This window comes from Lissotriton vulgaris, chromosome 8, assembly GCF_964263255.1.
Source record: "Lissotriton vulgaris chromosome 8, aLisVul1.2, whole genome shotgun sequence".
Taxonomy (NCBI): Eukaryota; Metazoa; Chordata; class Amphibia; order Caudata; family Salamandridae; genus Lissotriton; species Lissotriton vulgaris.
The window spans coordinates 608,419,266-608,436,589 of NC_141696.1; positions in this window are offsets into that span (position 1 = coordinate 608,419,266).

Below are 17,324 nucleotides of genomic sequence, written 5' to 3' on the forward strand. Positions count from 1 at the left end.
TCTTGTGCAGCGTGGGGCTGGCTGCCTGCAGGGAGATTGGCTGTCTATGAGTGAGTTAGCATTCATGCCCTGCTGCTAACTCCCTGCTGTGCTTGGCCGAAGGCAGTGCCCAGCATAGAGTTGGCTGCCTGTTGGGGGATTTGCCGCAGTGCCTATTCTCAGGTCAAACCCTGCGACCAGCCCCCACCATGCATGCATGGCAAATGCTATGCTCAGTTGGGGTTTTGCTTTATCATGGTAATAAAACAGTACTTCACGTTAAAAGAAAACTAGAAAAATAAGGAAATGAACACAAAGGATAAAGTGACTGTTATACCTGACAGCCATAGGGTGGTCTTCCCTCAACTTTTTTCCTGCCTCCCTCCATTTTTCTGAAATAAGTTGTCCTGGCTTTAGGACTCTCTACACTTTACCACTGCTGACCTGGTGCTAAAGTGCTTGTGCTCTCTCTTGTAGCTTATTCCCGACTAGCATATTTAATTTACCTACAAGTCCCTCGTAAAGTTCACTACATGTGCCCAGGGCCTGTAAATTAAATGCTACTAGTGGGCCTGAGGCACTCATTGTGCCACCCACTTCAATAGGCCTCTAACCATGACTTAGGCCTGCCATTGCAGACCCTGTATGAGCAGTTTAAACTGCCATTTCGACCTAGCAAGGTAACACTCTTGCCAGGCCTAAACCTTCCCTTTTTATACATGTATGTCACCAATAAAGTAGGCCCTGTCTAACCCACAGGACAGGGGGTGTCATGCATTTAAAAGGCAGGACAGGTTCTTTGAAAGTTTCACATGTCCTGGTAGTAAAAAGCTAACAATGTAATAGGGCACACTTTCTCTGTTTGCGCCTTGCACACCTGTTTTAAGGTGCACAGGGCACAAATAGGGAAAGTGCGCCTTTTACATAATAGGGCACCAGGTCTCACTTGGAGATGACGGGATTGCCTGAGTGAGTCTGTATGACCATACGAGTATGGTTGCCTGAAAAGAGAGTCAAGGATGTCTGGAGCCTGGAACAATTGAGCAGACAGCTGCCAAGGAGAGGGGCATAAGAAGGGCTCCATGAAGGTCCCGTGGTTGAGGTTGATGGGTCCCTGGGGAGGAGGCCTTTGAGTTATCTGGGTAAGACATTGCCACCCTAGATAATCTTCCCGAGCTTGTCAGCTGGCAGGTTGGGTGTGAGCTCACCAGGGAGGGATTCTGCCAAACACAGAAAGAGTGTCCCAATTTTGAGGGTTTGAGATGCCAAGCCTCAGCCCATGCAGCAGCTGAAGCCTCTGGGGATCTGCTGATCTACTGAGAGAACATTCTCCTTTTACAGTGAGCCTAAGGTTTCTGGTGCTGGGGCAGCCTGTGTTCTGGTGGTACCCCAGTGTTACCGGTCTTTCCTACTGGGTATGGCTCACAACATACCCATGGCAGGACATTTGGTGCAAGACAAGACCTTTTGCCACTTCTGTTGGCCCCGTATGAAGACAGCCTCATATACATTCTGCAGGTGCTGTCCCACCTGCCAGGACAGTGGGAAGTCAGGGGAAAAGCCCAAAGCTCCTCTGATCCCACTGCCCGTCGTTGGCACCCCCTTTGAAAGGGTGGGCATCAATGTCATGGGCCTTTGGGCCACAAGACAGCCTTAGGCAACACGTTTGTCCTGGTCTTGGTGGACCATGCCACCCACTACCCAGAGGCCATCTCTCTGAGGTCAGTAACTGTACCTGTGTTAACAAGAGAGCTCTGATGCAGATCTATACCCGTGTTGGGTTCCCAAAGGAGGTAGTGCCAGACAACGGTACTAACTTCAAGTCAGCGTACATGAAGTCCATGTGGGATGAGTGTGGTGTAAGTTACAAGTTCACCTTACCCTATCACCCTCAAACTAATGATCTGGTTAAGAGATTCAACAAAACCTTGAAAGGTATGGTTATAGTCCTGCCTGGCCTAATGAGGCATAAGTGGAGTGTTCTATTGTCACGCCTTCTCTTTGGCTACAGGGAGGTGCCTCAGAAAGGAGTAGGGTTCAGCTCCTTTGAACTCCACTATTGACACCCTCTTAATGGGCTTCTGAGCCTTGTCAAGGAGGGGTAGAAGCAAGGTCCCAGGAGCCCCCCCCCCCCCAATTATGATTAGTTACATGCTGGCCCTCCACAAGCACATGTACTTCTTCTGGAAGATATCAAAGTGAAACTCTGGTCCTCAAGGCCTATCTGGTGGGGGTTCAATCTGGCCTCAAAGTTGGGTCCCTCCAGGACTGTTAAACTGGCTCATATGAAATTACGGAGCAAAAGCAGGAGGCAACTTACCTGGTGGACCTCCAGACACCTAGGAACCCCCTAGGGGTGCTTCATATGAACAGACTTAAGCCTCACTTTGCGAGGTCTGAAGTGAGCATGCTCCTAGTGACAGATGAGGGAGTAGAAGAGGAGAGTGAACCTCTCCGTGACCTCTCTGCACCAGAACATGATAGGTCAGTGGAGGGTGTCAACCTCTCTCCCACAATGGCCCCCCAACAGCAAGGGGACTACTACTAGTTGCTGGGACAGTTTGCCTCACTGTTTTCCCTCACCCCTGAATTCAGAGATCTGTGTGTCCATGATATTGCCACGGGTAACAGTTCTCCTGTAAAGAACAATATTTACAGGGTATCAGACAGGGTGACAGCCAGCTACAAGGAGGAAGTCTCCAAGATGCTAGCCTTAGGGATGATTGAGCTCTTTGACAGTCCCGTCATGTGGGCTCCAAAATCTGCCTCATCATGTGGGTCCCAAAGGCGGCCAAACCGAACTCTGGTTCTGCGTGGACTACAGACAGCTCAATTCCATCACCAGGACTGATGCACACCCCAACCCTAGAGCTGATGAGCTCATTGACCAGCTGGGCACTGCCAAATTCCTCAGTAACTTTGATTTGACATCAGGGTACAGGCAAATGGCCTTGACCAAGGAGGCCAAAGAGAGGTCAGCATTTTCAACCCCAGTGGGTCATAAGCTAATTCTGGGTGATACCCATTGGACTGAAGAATGCCCCTGCTACCTTCCAATGTTTGGTTAACAGGGTCCTGGCTGGTAAGGAGGCTTACTGTGCTGCATACTAAAACAACATTGCTGTCTACAGAGGCAACTGGGAGGAACACCTGCATCACCTCCGTGAGGCACATCGAGACCTGCAACAACCAGAAGAGACCACCAAGGCCAGTGAATGCCAGATTAGGCAGGGTTTAGTACTATATTTGGAACACCTGGTAGATGGAGGCAAGGTGCAGCCCCTCCAGGCCAATGTTGAAACCTTCATGGCCTGCGAACCACCTAAGACCTCACTGGCTATTACCGTAGGTTTGTTAAAGGTCATGGCACTATGATTGCCCCTTAACTGTGCTGACATCTAAGAAGCATATTTACAAAAAGGGGGTGGTGAGGGACAGAGTCTCTGAATTAAGCAGAAAGCTCTCACCCAGTCAAAAGATCAGGGCTAGATCCAACACCGTTTTTTAGCTCACTCACCATCCCAGTTTCAGAACCTGGCTGTATGCAAATTAGTCTGTTCCTGTCCCAGTGCATGATGGGAACAGGACAAACCAAACTACAGAAGCCAATTCTTACACTGGGAAGGAAACAAGCTCCCGGGGACCGGTTTCTGGCATTACAGCCGTCTTCGGCCCGGTTTGCTTGAATCCAGGTTCTGAGCTGGGATGGGGCAGTGAGATAAATAACGGTGATGGATCAAGCCCTGATCTTTGGACTGGGTAAGAGTGGTCTGTTTAACTCAGACACTCTGTTCATCACCACCCCCTTTTTGTAAATCGTTTTTGGCCACTATAGGTGTGGCAGGGTATACTCAGACATGAGTCCCTTTCTCACTGCTCCATCAGGATTCAAGCAAGCCGGGCCGAAGAAGGCTGAAATGCCAGAAACCGGTCCCCGGTAGCTTGTCTCCTTTCTGGTGAAGAATTGGCTTGGTAGTTTAGTCTGCCCTGTTCCCATGATGCACTGGGCCAGGGACAGACTGATTTGCATATAGCCAGGTTCTGAGCTGGGATGGGGCAGTGAGATAAATAACGGTGATGGATCAAGCCCTGATCTTTGGACTGGGTAAGAGTGGTCTGTTTAACTCAGACACTCTGTTCATCACCACCCCCTTTTTGTAAATCGTTTTTGGCCACTATAGGTGTGGCAGGGTATACTCAGACATGAGTCCCTTTCTCACTGCTCCATCAGGATTCAAGCAAGCCGGGCCGAAGAAGGCTGAAATGCCAGAAACCGGTCCCCGGTAGCTTGTCTCCTTTCTGGTGAAGAATTGGCTTGGTAGTTTAGTCTGCCCTGTTCCCATGATGCACTGGGCCAGGGACAGACTGATTTGCATATAGCCAGGTTCTGAGCTGGGATGGGGCAGTGAGATAAATAACGGTGATGGATCAAGCCCTGATCTTTGGACTGGGTAAGAGTGGTCTGTTTAACTCAGACACTCTGTTCATCACCACCCCCTTTTTGTAAATCGTTTTTGGCCACTATAGGTGTGGCAGGGTATACTCAGACATGAGTCCCTTTCTCACTGCTCCATCAGGATTCAAGCAAGCCGGGCCGAAGAAGGCTGAAATGCCAGAAACCGGTTACCGGTAGCTTGTCTCCTTTCTGGTGAAGAATTGGCTTGGTAGTTTAGTCTGCCCTGTTCCCATGATGCACTGGGCCAGGGACAGACTGATTTGCATATAGCCAGGTCTGAGCTGGGATGGGGCAGTGAGATAAATAACGGTGATGGATCAAGCCCTGATCTTTGGACTGGGTAAGAGTGGTCTGTTTAACTCAGACACTCTGTTCATCACCACCCCCTTTTTGTAAATCGTTTTTGGCCACTATAGGTGTGGCAGGGTATACTCAGACATGAGTCCCTTTCTCACTGCTCCATCAGGATTCAAGCAAGCCGGGCCGAAGAAGGCTGAAATGCCAGAAACCGGTCCCCGGTAGCTTGTCTCCTTTCTGGTGAAGAATTGGCTTGGTAGTTTAGTCTGCCCTGTTCCCATGATGCACTGGGTCAGGGACAGACTGATTTGCATATAGCCAGGTTCTGAGCTGGGATGGGGCAGTGAGATAAATAACGGTGATGGATCAAGCCCTGATCTTTGGACTGGGTAAGAGTGGTCTGTTTAACTCAGACACTCTGTTCATCACCACCCCCTTTTTGTAAATCGTTTTTGGCCACTATAGGTGTGGCAGGGTATACTCAGACACGAGTCCCTTTCTCACTGCTCCATCAGGATTCAAGCAAGCCGGGCCGAAGAAGGCTGAAATGCCAGAAACCGGTCCCTGGTAGCTTGTCTCCTTTCTGGTGAAGAATTGGCTTGGTAGTTTAGTCTGCCCTGTTCCCATGATGCACTGGGCCAGGGACAGACTGATTTGCATATAGCCAGGTTCTGAGCTTGGATGGGGCAGTGAGATAAATAACGGTGATGGATCAAGCCCTGATCTTTGGACTGGGTAAGAGTGGTCTGTTTAACTCAGACACTCTGTTCATCACCACCCCCTTTTTGTAAATCGTTTTTGGCCACTATAGGTGTGGCAGGGTATACTCAGACATGAGTCCCTTTCTCACTGCTCCATCAGGATTCAAGCAAGCCGGGCCGAAGAAGGCTGAAATGCCAGAAACCGGTCCCCGGTAGCTTGTCTCCTTTCTGGTGAAGAATTGGCTCGGTAGTTTAGTCTGCCCTGTTCCCATGATGCACTGGGCCAGGGACAGACTGATTTGCATATAGCCAGGTTCTGAGCTGGGATGGGGCAGTGAGATAAATAACAGTGATGGATCAAGCCCTGATCTTTGGACTGGGTAAGAGTGGTCTGTTTAACTCAGACACTCTGTTCATCACCACCACCCCCTTTTTGTAAATCAAGTCAAGTCAAGTCAAAATATATGTTTATTATGACCGTAGTCTTTAAACAATGCAATTAGAATAGCACAGAATGGAGTATGACTTATTAATTTTAAAACTTTATCCATATACTAGGTTCGTACACACCATTATCAAAAATGCAAAAAGTCAGTAAAATTTACAGTTATCTTAAAACTTAATTTGTCTAATAAAACCTATTCCTATTCTTATTACTCCGTACAATTACAATCTGCTAAAAACTCATACAGTACTACATGTTATTCTGTATCTCTCAGTGCAGTCAGAGACACCTTTAAAAATTTCCCGAGGGCAATTGCGATATCAATGAAGGGGATTTCTGTTAAGAGACTGGCTGCCTGTGATCTTGTTTTTACATCGTATTTTATGAAGACAGGACGCAACAAAAGTTTCCTAAGGTCAAGGAGTGTAAAACAGTCTAACAAGATATGCAGCGGGTCTCCCTTTGTCCTCAAGTAACACTTGCAGTGACCTTCCTTATCTAACATTTTTGCATTCAGGTCTCTGCTTATTAACCATGGGTTGATCCCAATTCTAATTCTGAGGATCTCTTGCCTGTATCCTCGATTGGGTAATCTGTCGAGGTAGGGGAACCAATTATCAAGGGACCACGCATTTAGCATGTGTACCACTGATTTTTTCTTTCTTAAATAGCCTCTATCAAGCATTTTCGAGACTTCTTTCCCTCTTTGCTTCAATTCACCTTTGGTACTAGTGATTTGCAATGAGCTCAGGTCCCAGTCGAGCTCCAGAGTGTTACAGATTCCCTTCACTTTATCCCTACTGGACTTCGCCCATTTTAGCTCGCTTTTCTGGATTTCTTTGCGACACCAGTATGCCACTTTTTTTGTTTCAGGGTCTTCTAATCTCTTCCAGAATCTGATCACTGCCATCTGGGTTAATATCGCCCAAGACTTTGTGCCTATTTCCGTTCTGATGGCTTGAATCATGGCAGATTTAGAAAGTGATAGGAGCCTTTTTATGCAATTTCCCTCTATGACGTCCCAGGATCCCTTACCGCTCAAATAAAGGATCTCTGCGCCATATAGAACTTGGGGGGGATCATTGCCTCAAAAGCTCTGAGCATTGGCCGGTGTGACATCTCACCATATTCCCTATTGAACCTTTTAAGTCCGCAAATGGAGGAGAGAGCCTTTGCTTTTTGCGTTTCTAAATGGGTGTTCCAATTTAGTGTCCTATCAAACCAAATACCCAAGTAACGGTACTCATTTACTGTCTCTAATTTAAGGTCACCTATGTACCAGCTAAATCTACTTAGCTTTTTCCCGAAACATAGGGTTTTTGTTTTATCCAAGTTGATAGTCAAGAATTTTTCAGCACAGTAGGTATTAAAAGCATTAAGCTTCCTTTGGAGGCCTCTCTCGGTCTGATCTACTATCACCAGATCATCCGCATATAATAGGCATGGGATTTTGTTTCCATCCATTTTTGGACTGGCACTGCCCTCCACCTCTAAATAGGCCGGGAGATCTGACAAGTAGATTGAAAAAAGCTGGGGGGCCAGCACGCAGCCCTGTCTTAACCCATTAGCTATGGGTATTTTGGGAGTTAGGGAGCCCCTCGTATCTTTAATTACTTGCCCCCAGTTTTCCCTGTGTAGTTCTTTTATTATGGTCAGGAGATCTGTCGGGATATTTAGTCTCTTTAGTGTCTCCCATAGGCAGGCCCGATCTACAGAATCAAAGGCTGCTTTGAAGTCGACGAAACAGCAGCATAGTTTGCCATTCTGTTCCGTCGACTTCCTCGCCAACGCCCATAGAGCAAACCCGTGGTCTATTGTCGAGTGGCCTGCTCTGAATCCACCCTGTTCTGTGGGGATTATTTGGCACTCTTCTACCCATGTATTCAGTTGTTTTAAAACGATTTTAGAGAACACTTTTTCTCCAATATCTAGGAGGTTAATCAGCCGATAGTTTCTTGGCTCCTCTTTGCTCCCTTTCTTATGTATCGGCCTGATTATGGCCCCCTTCCAGGTTGGAGGCATTACGCCATCTTTTAGCACTACCTGAAACATATTGGCCAGGAAACTTGCCCACCATGTAACCTCGGTCTTCAGAATTATTGCAGGCAGATTGTAAATCGTTTTTGGCCACTATAGGTGTGGCAGGGTATACTCAGACATGAGTCCCTTTCTCACTGCTCCATCAGGATTCAAGCAAGCCGGGCCGAAGAAGGCTGAAATGCCAGAAACCGGTCCCCGGTAGCTTGTCTCCTTTCTGGTGAAGAATTGGCTTGGTAGTTTAGTCTGCCCTGTTCCCATGATGCACTGGGCCAGGGACAGACTGATTTGCATATAGCCAGGTTCTGAGCTGGGATGGGGCAGTGAGATAAATAACGGTGATGGATCAAGCCCTGATCTTTGGACTGGGTAAGAGTGGTCTGTTTAACTCAGACACTCTGTTCATCACCACCCCCTTTTTGTAAATCGTTTTTGGCCACTATAGGTGTGGCAGGGTATACTCAGACATGAGTCCCTTTCTCACTGCTCCATCAGGATTCAAGCAAGCCGGGCCGAAGAAGGCTGAAATGCCAGAAACCGGTCCCCGGTAGCTTGTCTCCTTTCTGGTGAAGAATTGGCTTGGTAGTTTAGTCTGCCCTCTTCCCATGATGCACTGGGCCAGGGACAGACTGATTTGCATATAGCCAGGTTCTGAGCTGGGATGGGGCAGTGAGATAAATAACGGTGATGGATCAAGCCCTGATCTTTGGACTGGGTAAGAGTGGTCTGTTTAACTCAGACACTCTGTTCATCACCACCCCCTTTTTGTAAATCGACATCTAAGAAGCAGCCCAGGTTTGGGATCTGGTCAGAGGCTTGTCAAAAGCCTTTGACTCTCTCAAGAAAGCCATGCACACAGCACCTGTGCTCAGGGCTCCTTACTTCTCCAAGAAATGTATTGCACAGACAGATGCTTCAGAGTATGGCTTAGGGGCAATGTTAGCACACCTGAAGGAGGAGTGCCTAGACCAACCATTTGCTTTCATTAGCAGGTTACTTCCATGTGAACCATAGAAAGGGAAGCTTTTGCTGTGGTCGGGACACTAAAGAAGTTGAGACCGTACATTTTTGGGACTGACTTTCTGGTTCACACAGACCACAGGCCCCTTCTGATGGCTTATGGATATGGGGGTGAAAATCCTAAACTACTGAGGAGCTCCATCTCCCTACATGCAATATCCTTTACAGTGGAGCATCACCTGGGAACAGACCATACCAATGCTGATGGCCCCCCAGGATTCTTCTACCTCAGTCAATAGAGCTCCCAAGGTGTTGATTAGCTCTCACCATTTTCAGCTGGGGGGGGGGGGTGCACATGCTAGACCTAACAGCCTTATGGTGGTCTTTCCCCAACATTTTGCCTGCCTCCCTACATTTTTCTGGGATCCCTGAAACAATATCAATGTCAAACATATAGAACTACAAGAATATCGAGGTAAAAATATAGAATACAAAAATATCGAACTCCTATCTCCAAACAGGTAAGTACAAAAATTATTGAATCAAAAATATGGATGTAAAAAATATAGTCAAAATATCGAATTTTTTTAAATGCTTTAAAATAATTAAAAATGAATGAAATAATAAATCTAATTAACTTAAACATACTTAAAATACTTAAATAACCTTAAAATTAATAAATAATCAATGTAAGTAAAAAAAACCATACAAATTGATTTGTTAATACATATATATATATATATATATTCACTGAAAAAACCATAGGTTATAGACCATATATAGTTAGGAACTCGCATTTACAAAACCTTATTTTACTCACACAAAACCATTGAAATTCCATATATAGTTAGTTGCACTAACTATATATCGCGCACCCGCAATCCACTGCTGATGATGTCACATATTACATCATTCATGACATGGTCAGTGACATCACTGATGACATCACTGATGACATTTCAAATGACATCACTGATGACATCTCAAATGACATCACTGATGACATCACTGATGACATCTCATTTGACATTACTGATCACATCACTGATGATATCATTCATGTGATAATACGATGAACCTCTTCAGACTTCAATATAACCTTAGATACAATCAGTGTAAACAGACACTCACAGACTGTCACTCATCCATGGAGTTACTCACACACCTAGTCACTCATGCAAAGAATCAATCACACCTCCATTTCCTCAACTATACAGTTATACAAACTTTACTTATTCAAACATATACTAACACATATTTACTCTCTTATACAATCCCTGATACAAGTTCACAATGATCCATACAGCCACTCACACATTCACTGGCTCTTATGCACAGTTATTTATATATGTCAACTCTCACATGTACTGTGTTTTACATATGTACTTACTTTGACATGTAGCACTACGATATCCATTCACTCACCAATACACTCATGCACACAGTCAACCGCCCATACAGCTGTTTCCACATGCACTTTTGAAACCATACATCTAGTGAATCAACTGCTCACACATCTATGCACAGAGTCATACACCTCCCAGCCACCCACACACACACTCAGTCTCCCATTCAAATACTTGGGCAACCAATCAATAACCCATATAGTTACTCATATAGCTACTTATCAACACATGCAACAGTTTACAGAACAACAGACATAATGATGCACAAATTAAGACAGTTTAGTCACTAACCCATGCACTCAGTGAGACACATTTAATCACTCACTCATACAGTCAGTCATGCACCTACTAAATCCTTCATCCAGACACTTATACATCCACTCATTCTTCAATATGTAAGACATATTTTAACTTTCCAGAAACATACAGTCACTGGATGTTGTCATCAGTGATGTCATCAGTGATGTCATTTGAGATGTCATCAGTGATGTCATCAGTGATGTCACTGACCATGTCATGAATGATGTAATATGTGACATCATCAGCAGTGGATTGCGGGTGTGCGATATATAGTTAGTGCAACTAACTATATATGGAATTTCAATGGTTTTGTGTGAGTAAAATAAGGTTTTGTAAATGCGAGTTCCTAACTATATATGGTCTATAACCTATGGTTTTTTCAGTGAATTTTCGAGGTTTTGTAAATGCTAATTCCTAACTATATATGGTCTATAACCTATGGTTTTTTCAGTGAATTTTCAAGGTTTTGTAAATGCTAATTCCTAACTATATATGGTCTATAGCCTATGGTTTTTTCAGTGAATATATATATATACATACATATATAAACATATATCATCTGTATATCTATATAAATACAAACATAAATGCATGCATACATATACTTATATGCATACAGATGCATGTTATTTACATGAAAGTTGAAAAAAACTAATAAAAGCAAAGCTAAAAAGCCACCTCATTAGAAACAGAATGGCTTTAACTTAAACGAGGGCGAGATCTATTGCATTTTCAATGCTTGTTTACTTTGGTTCCATCAAGAAGGCATTCAGATGTGTCACACATTTGCCATAAATTCTGAATGTTAGCACTCTAGTTGCACATTAGATCACTGTAGTAAAGCTACTGCTCACCAGGGATGTCTGCTGCTGGTATTCAAAGTGCATGTTTCAGTCTGCATGTCAGAATTGTTTTAATGAAATAGAAGAGGATTTGAGAAGTCACTCAAAATGATCCCTAATTTTTTTTTCTGAAGCACTAATCATACTTTCTATGGCAAAATTAACCCCCTCATGTTGTTCCTTTTTAAATTGAGTGTTTTCAGACTTACCACTTAATTCCAATCAAGATGGCTTCTGGTGTGCCATTCTTTTGTAATAAGTAAGACTGTTAGCGCTCTAGTTGTTCTTTAGAACACTCTGGGACATTCTGTCATTGGGCTATACTTGGGGTACATCTGGGTGATATTTGGGCTACATTTAGGCTCTTTTGTCTCTGGTGGCCATCTTGGGAGACTGTATGTCAGAATTTTTTAATGAAATTGAAGAGGGTTTGAGAAGTCACTCAAAATGTGCCCTAATTTTTCTTTCTGCAGCACTAATCATAATTCATATGGCAAAATATACCCCCTCATTTTGTTCCTTTTTAAATTAAATGTTTTAAGAGTTACCACTTTATTCCAATCAAGATGGCTTCAGGTGTGCCATACCTTTGTAATAAGTAGGACTGTTAGCGCTCTAGTTGTTCTTTAGAACACTCTGGGACATTCTGTCATTGGGCTATACTTGGGCTAAATCTGGGTGATATTTGGGCTACATTTGGGCTCTTTTGTCTCTGGTGGCCATTTTGGGAGACTGCATGTCAGAATTTTTTAATGAAATAGAAGAGGATTTGAAAAGTCACTCAAAATGTGCCCTAATTTTTCTTTCTGCAGCACTAATAATACCTTCTATTGCATAATATACCCCCTCATTTTGTTCCTTATTAAATTAAATGTTTTAAGAGTTACAACTTTATTCCCATCACGATGGCTCCAGGTGTGCTATACCTTTGTAATAAGTAGGACTGTTAGCGCTCTAGTTGTTCTTTAGAACACTCTGGGACATTCTGTCATTGGGCTATACTTGGGCTACATCTGGGTGATATTTGGGCTACATTTGGGCTCTTTTGTCTCTGGTGGCCATTTTGGGAGACTGCATGTCAGAATGTTTTAATGAAATAGAAAAGGATTTGAGAAGTCACTCAAAATGTGCCCTAATTTTTCATTCTGCAGCACTAATCATACTTTCTATGGCAAAATATACCCCCTCATGTTGTTTCTTTTTAAATGAAATGTTTTAAGAGTTACCACTTTATTCCAATCAAGATGGCTTCAGGTGTGCCATACCTTTGTAATAAGTAGGACTGTTAGCGCTCTAGTTGTTCTTTAGAACACTATGGGACATTCTGTCATTGGGCTATACTTGGGCTACATCTGGGTGATATTTGGGCTACATTTGGGCTCTTTTGTCTCTGGTGGCCATTTTGGGAAACTGCATGTCAGAATGTTTTAATGAAATAGAAAAGGATTTGAAAAGTCACTCAAAATGTGCCCTAATTTTTCATTCTGCAGCACTAATCATACTTTCTATGGCAAAATATACCCCCTCATGTTGTTTCTTTTTAAATTAAATGTTTTAAGAGTTACCACTTTATTCCAATCAAGATGGCTTCAGGTGTGCCATACCTTTGTAATAAGTAGGACTGTTAGCGCTCTAGTTGTTCTTTAGAACACTCTAGGAGGCTGCAGTAGAACACAAAGGAATCAACTGACAGTCTCTGTCCTTGTTGGATGTACATGTTTTACTGAGAATGTCAGACTTCATTTTCAGATGACTGAGAAAGATAATGTGAATTTACAGAAAATATGCTTTCAGTTTAGCTTATAGATCCCCTTCCAAACCACTGTGGGAAAATCATGAGATATTAGTTTTCTTTCAAACAATATTCATGATATCACAGCAGAAGGTTTTTTCACATGGTAAAATCACCTTAGAACCCACCACAATTCCTAAAACGAGTATGGTACCATCAACAAATGATTTATAATGTAACTAAAGTCCTAAAACCCTCTATTAACTACAATGCTTTTTAATGAGGTGCTATCATGTATATTGGTCCCAAGATGGCTGCCAACACTTCTTGGATGAAGTGCTGACAGCCAATCAGATGTGTGGTTAGGCTCCGCCCAGATATATATCTTTTTTTGAACCTAAATTACTCAAAATCCACTGGAGCACATATATTGAGACCTAGCAAAGGCACATCGGGCTAACAGTCTCTACAATTTTGCCAAGTTTCGTGCAAATCCATTCAGCCGTTCGAGCTAAAAGTGAGGCCAACCGCCCTATGGAAATTAACATAGGAAAAATGCGTTTTGGGACCCCCCTTTTTTCTCGGCCCCCCCTTGATGAAACCCCCCCAAATTGTCAGGGGCTGCTCAGAAACAAAATGTTCCATTTTCCTGAAAATGTCAGCCAATTCCGTCCACAAACGCCAAAGTTATTAGACATAGAATTTTCAAAAATCCCATAGAGAAAAAATCCTAACTATATATACCTACTGGCGACCGCCAGTAGGTAATATATATATATATATATATATATATATATATATATATATATATATATATATATATATATATATATATTCACTGAAAAAACCATAGGTTATAGACCATATATAGTTAGGGATTAGCATTTACAAAACCTTATTTTACTCGCACAAAACCATTGAAATTCGCATATATAGTTAGTTGCACTAACTATATATCGCGTACCCGCAATCCACTGCTGATGATGTCACATATTACATCATTCATGACATGGTCAGTGACATCACTGATGACATCACTGATGACATTACTGATGACATCATTCATGTGATAATACGATGAACCTCTTCAGACTCTAATATAACCTTAGATACACTCAGTGTTAGCAGACACTCACAGACTGTCACTCATCCATGGAGTTACTCACACACATAGTCAGTCATGCAAAGAATCAATCACACCTCCATTTCCTCAACTATACAGTTATACACACCTTACTTATTCAAACATATACTAACACATATTTACTCTCTTATAAAATCCATTATACAAGTTCTAAATGATCCATACAGCCATTCACACATTCACTGGCTCTTATGCACAGTTATTTATATATGTCCACTCTCACATGTACTGTGTTTTACATATGTACTTACTTTGACATGTAGCACTGAGATATCCATTCACTCACCAATACACTCATGCACACAGTCAACCGCCCATACAGCTGTTTCCACATGCACTTTTGAACCCATACATCTAGTGAATCAACTGCTCACACATCTATGCACAGAGTCGTACACCTCCCAGCCACCCACACACACACTCAGTCTCCCATACAAATACTTGGGCAACCAATCAATAACCCATATAGTTACTCATATAGCTACTGATCAACACATGCAGCAGTTTACAGAACAACAGACATAATGATGCACAAATTAAGACAGTTTAGTCACTAACCCATGCACTCAGTGAGACACATTTAATCACTCACTCATACAGTCAGTCATGCACCTACTAAATCCTTCATCCAAACACTTATACATCCACTCATTCTTCAATATGTAAGACATATTTTAACTTTACAGAAACATACAGTCACTGGATGTTGTCATCAGTGATGTCATCAGTGATGTCATTTGAGATGTCATCAGTGATGTCATCAGTGATGTCACTGACCTCGTCTTGAATGATGTAATATGTGACATCATCAGCAGTGGATTGCGGGTACGCGATATATAGTTAGTGGAACTAACTATATATGCGAATTTCAATGGTTTTGTGCGAGTAAAATACGTTTTTGTAAATGCTAATCCCTAACTATATATGGTCTATAACCTATGGTTTTTTCAGTGAATTTTTAAGGTTTTGTAAATGCTAATTCCTAACTATATATGGTCTATAACCTATGGTTTTTTCAGTGAATTTCAATAGTTTTTTAATAGCAAATATCAAAAGCTGTAAAATGTATTCTTCTTTTAATGCAAAAATATATTTTATATGTTTGTAATATAATTTTTTTATTTATATATTTTTTTAATTTATTTTTTTTTTGTTTTGCTACCGGTCCGCGCACCGGGTAGCTTCCCGTTAGCTCAATTTGGTTCCACGACCCGGTCCGCGAACCGGTAAACGTTCCGTTAGCGCAACTACCGCGTTAGAAAACAACATCGTGACGCGTCGCGTAAGCGCGACGTATCGCGTTGCCGCGTAATGCGTCTTATGACGCGCCGCGTTAGCGCACCCGGAAGCGCTCCGGAGCGCGAACCGAGGCGCGAAGTGCAGCGCCCCGGAAGTGCTCCGGGTGCGTAGCGGGACGCGTAACGTAAGCATAACAGGTCATGTGACTTGTTCATAAAACTTTTCATTGGTTCATTTTACTTTTGGTTTCCTAATGATGTAAGGCTTGGTCATATGACCTAAAAATAACACTTTCATTGGTTTAGAACATTTTTTTTCCCAAATGATGAAAGCCCCACCTTTTTTCCTCACTCTGACTTTCATTTTTATGAGAGAAAGGCCTACTTTGTTTGCTTAGAAATGGCTTCATTGATTGCTGCAGCTGGTGCACCCCCACCACCACCACCACCTCCTAGGAAGAGATGACCACCTCCTCAGATTATCCTTCAGGAAGAGGAGGAAGAAGAGGAAGAAGAGGAAGAGGAGCAAGTGACCAATAGGTTTTTACCTGAACAGCCAAGGAGGTCTCATGTCAAAGAAAGTTATATATGGCAATTTTTTACATTTCCTCAGGGACAAAAAAAGTGAATGCCCGGTATGTTACCTGCCTGATCTGCCAAAATGAACTGTCCAGAGGGACAGAAAAGAAATATAGCTATGGGAATTATACCATGCATCGTCATATGGAAAGGTGGCACCCTATAAACTATAGTGCTGCACAAGTACGTGACCTGAAGAATTACCCCCCACCTGTGGCCAGTACATCCAATGAAGAGGCAGTGACGGGACCAGAGGCGAGGTAGACGGTCCCAAATATACAGATGAACTTTGGGAACATGAAATTTACCTGTATTTTTTTGCGGCAAATTAATTACCTATGGAGAGAGGATTGTAACTTTAATCAATAGAGCTTTTGAAAATCATCAATGTACAAAACGCCGCAGAAAATAAATTATCTTTTTTTTATTGCTCCTGTTGAGCCCTTTATAATGAATCATTTTCGCTCCCCCCCCAAAAAACAAAAAAAATATAAAACGTTCAAAAAATACAAAAAAACTAAAAAAATGTTCAGAAAAATAATAAAAAAATATAAAACAACAAAAATAATTTTAAAAAAAGTTCTTTACAGAACTACCTCCCCTTTATAAGAAATTGCTAGAATGTTTAGCACTCTGGCAACCTCTATTTCTTTTGATTCGCTTCCCGGTTCGCGCGCCGGTACGCGAACCGGAAGCGAACTAAAAAAAATATTTTTTTTAAAAAAAGAAGAGTAAGTAAACAGAGAGTAATGTTAAAAGAAAGACAAATAGAGGGAGTAACACAGAGATACTGTTTAAAGAGGGACTGGGAAAAGGAGTGGAAAGAATAGTGTAAGTAAGTAATAGAAAAATAAATGAGGGAAGTAGCAAAGGCAGGAAACTGAGGGTTAAAGAAATGAAGCAGTGGAACTAATAAAAGTTAAATGTGATAGAGATGTAACGTAAAGAGTACTAAACACTTACCTTATAATTGCCGTTAACTTAGTCACTTGTCATTTTTATACTTTTAATCTGTGTAAGAAAGAACAAAAATTTTAAAATTAATAGAAGGTAGTAAAAGATGAGTGAGCATGAGACATGATGAATACATATTAAAAATCACAATTCAAAGTACAAAATTAATTATACATATTTAATGGTTTATTTTTGCTGTTCTCAGAATATATCATATTTCACTGAAAACAGTGAGTTGAAGGTATTCATCATAT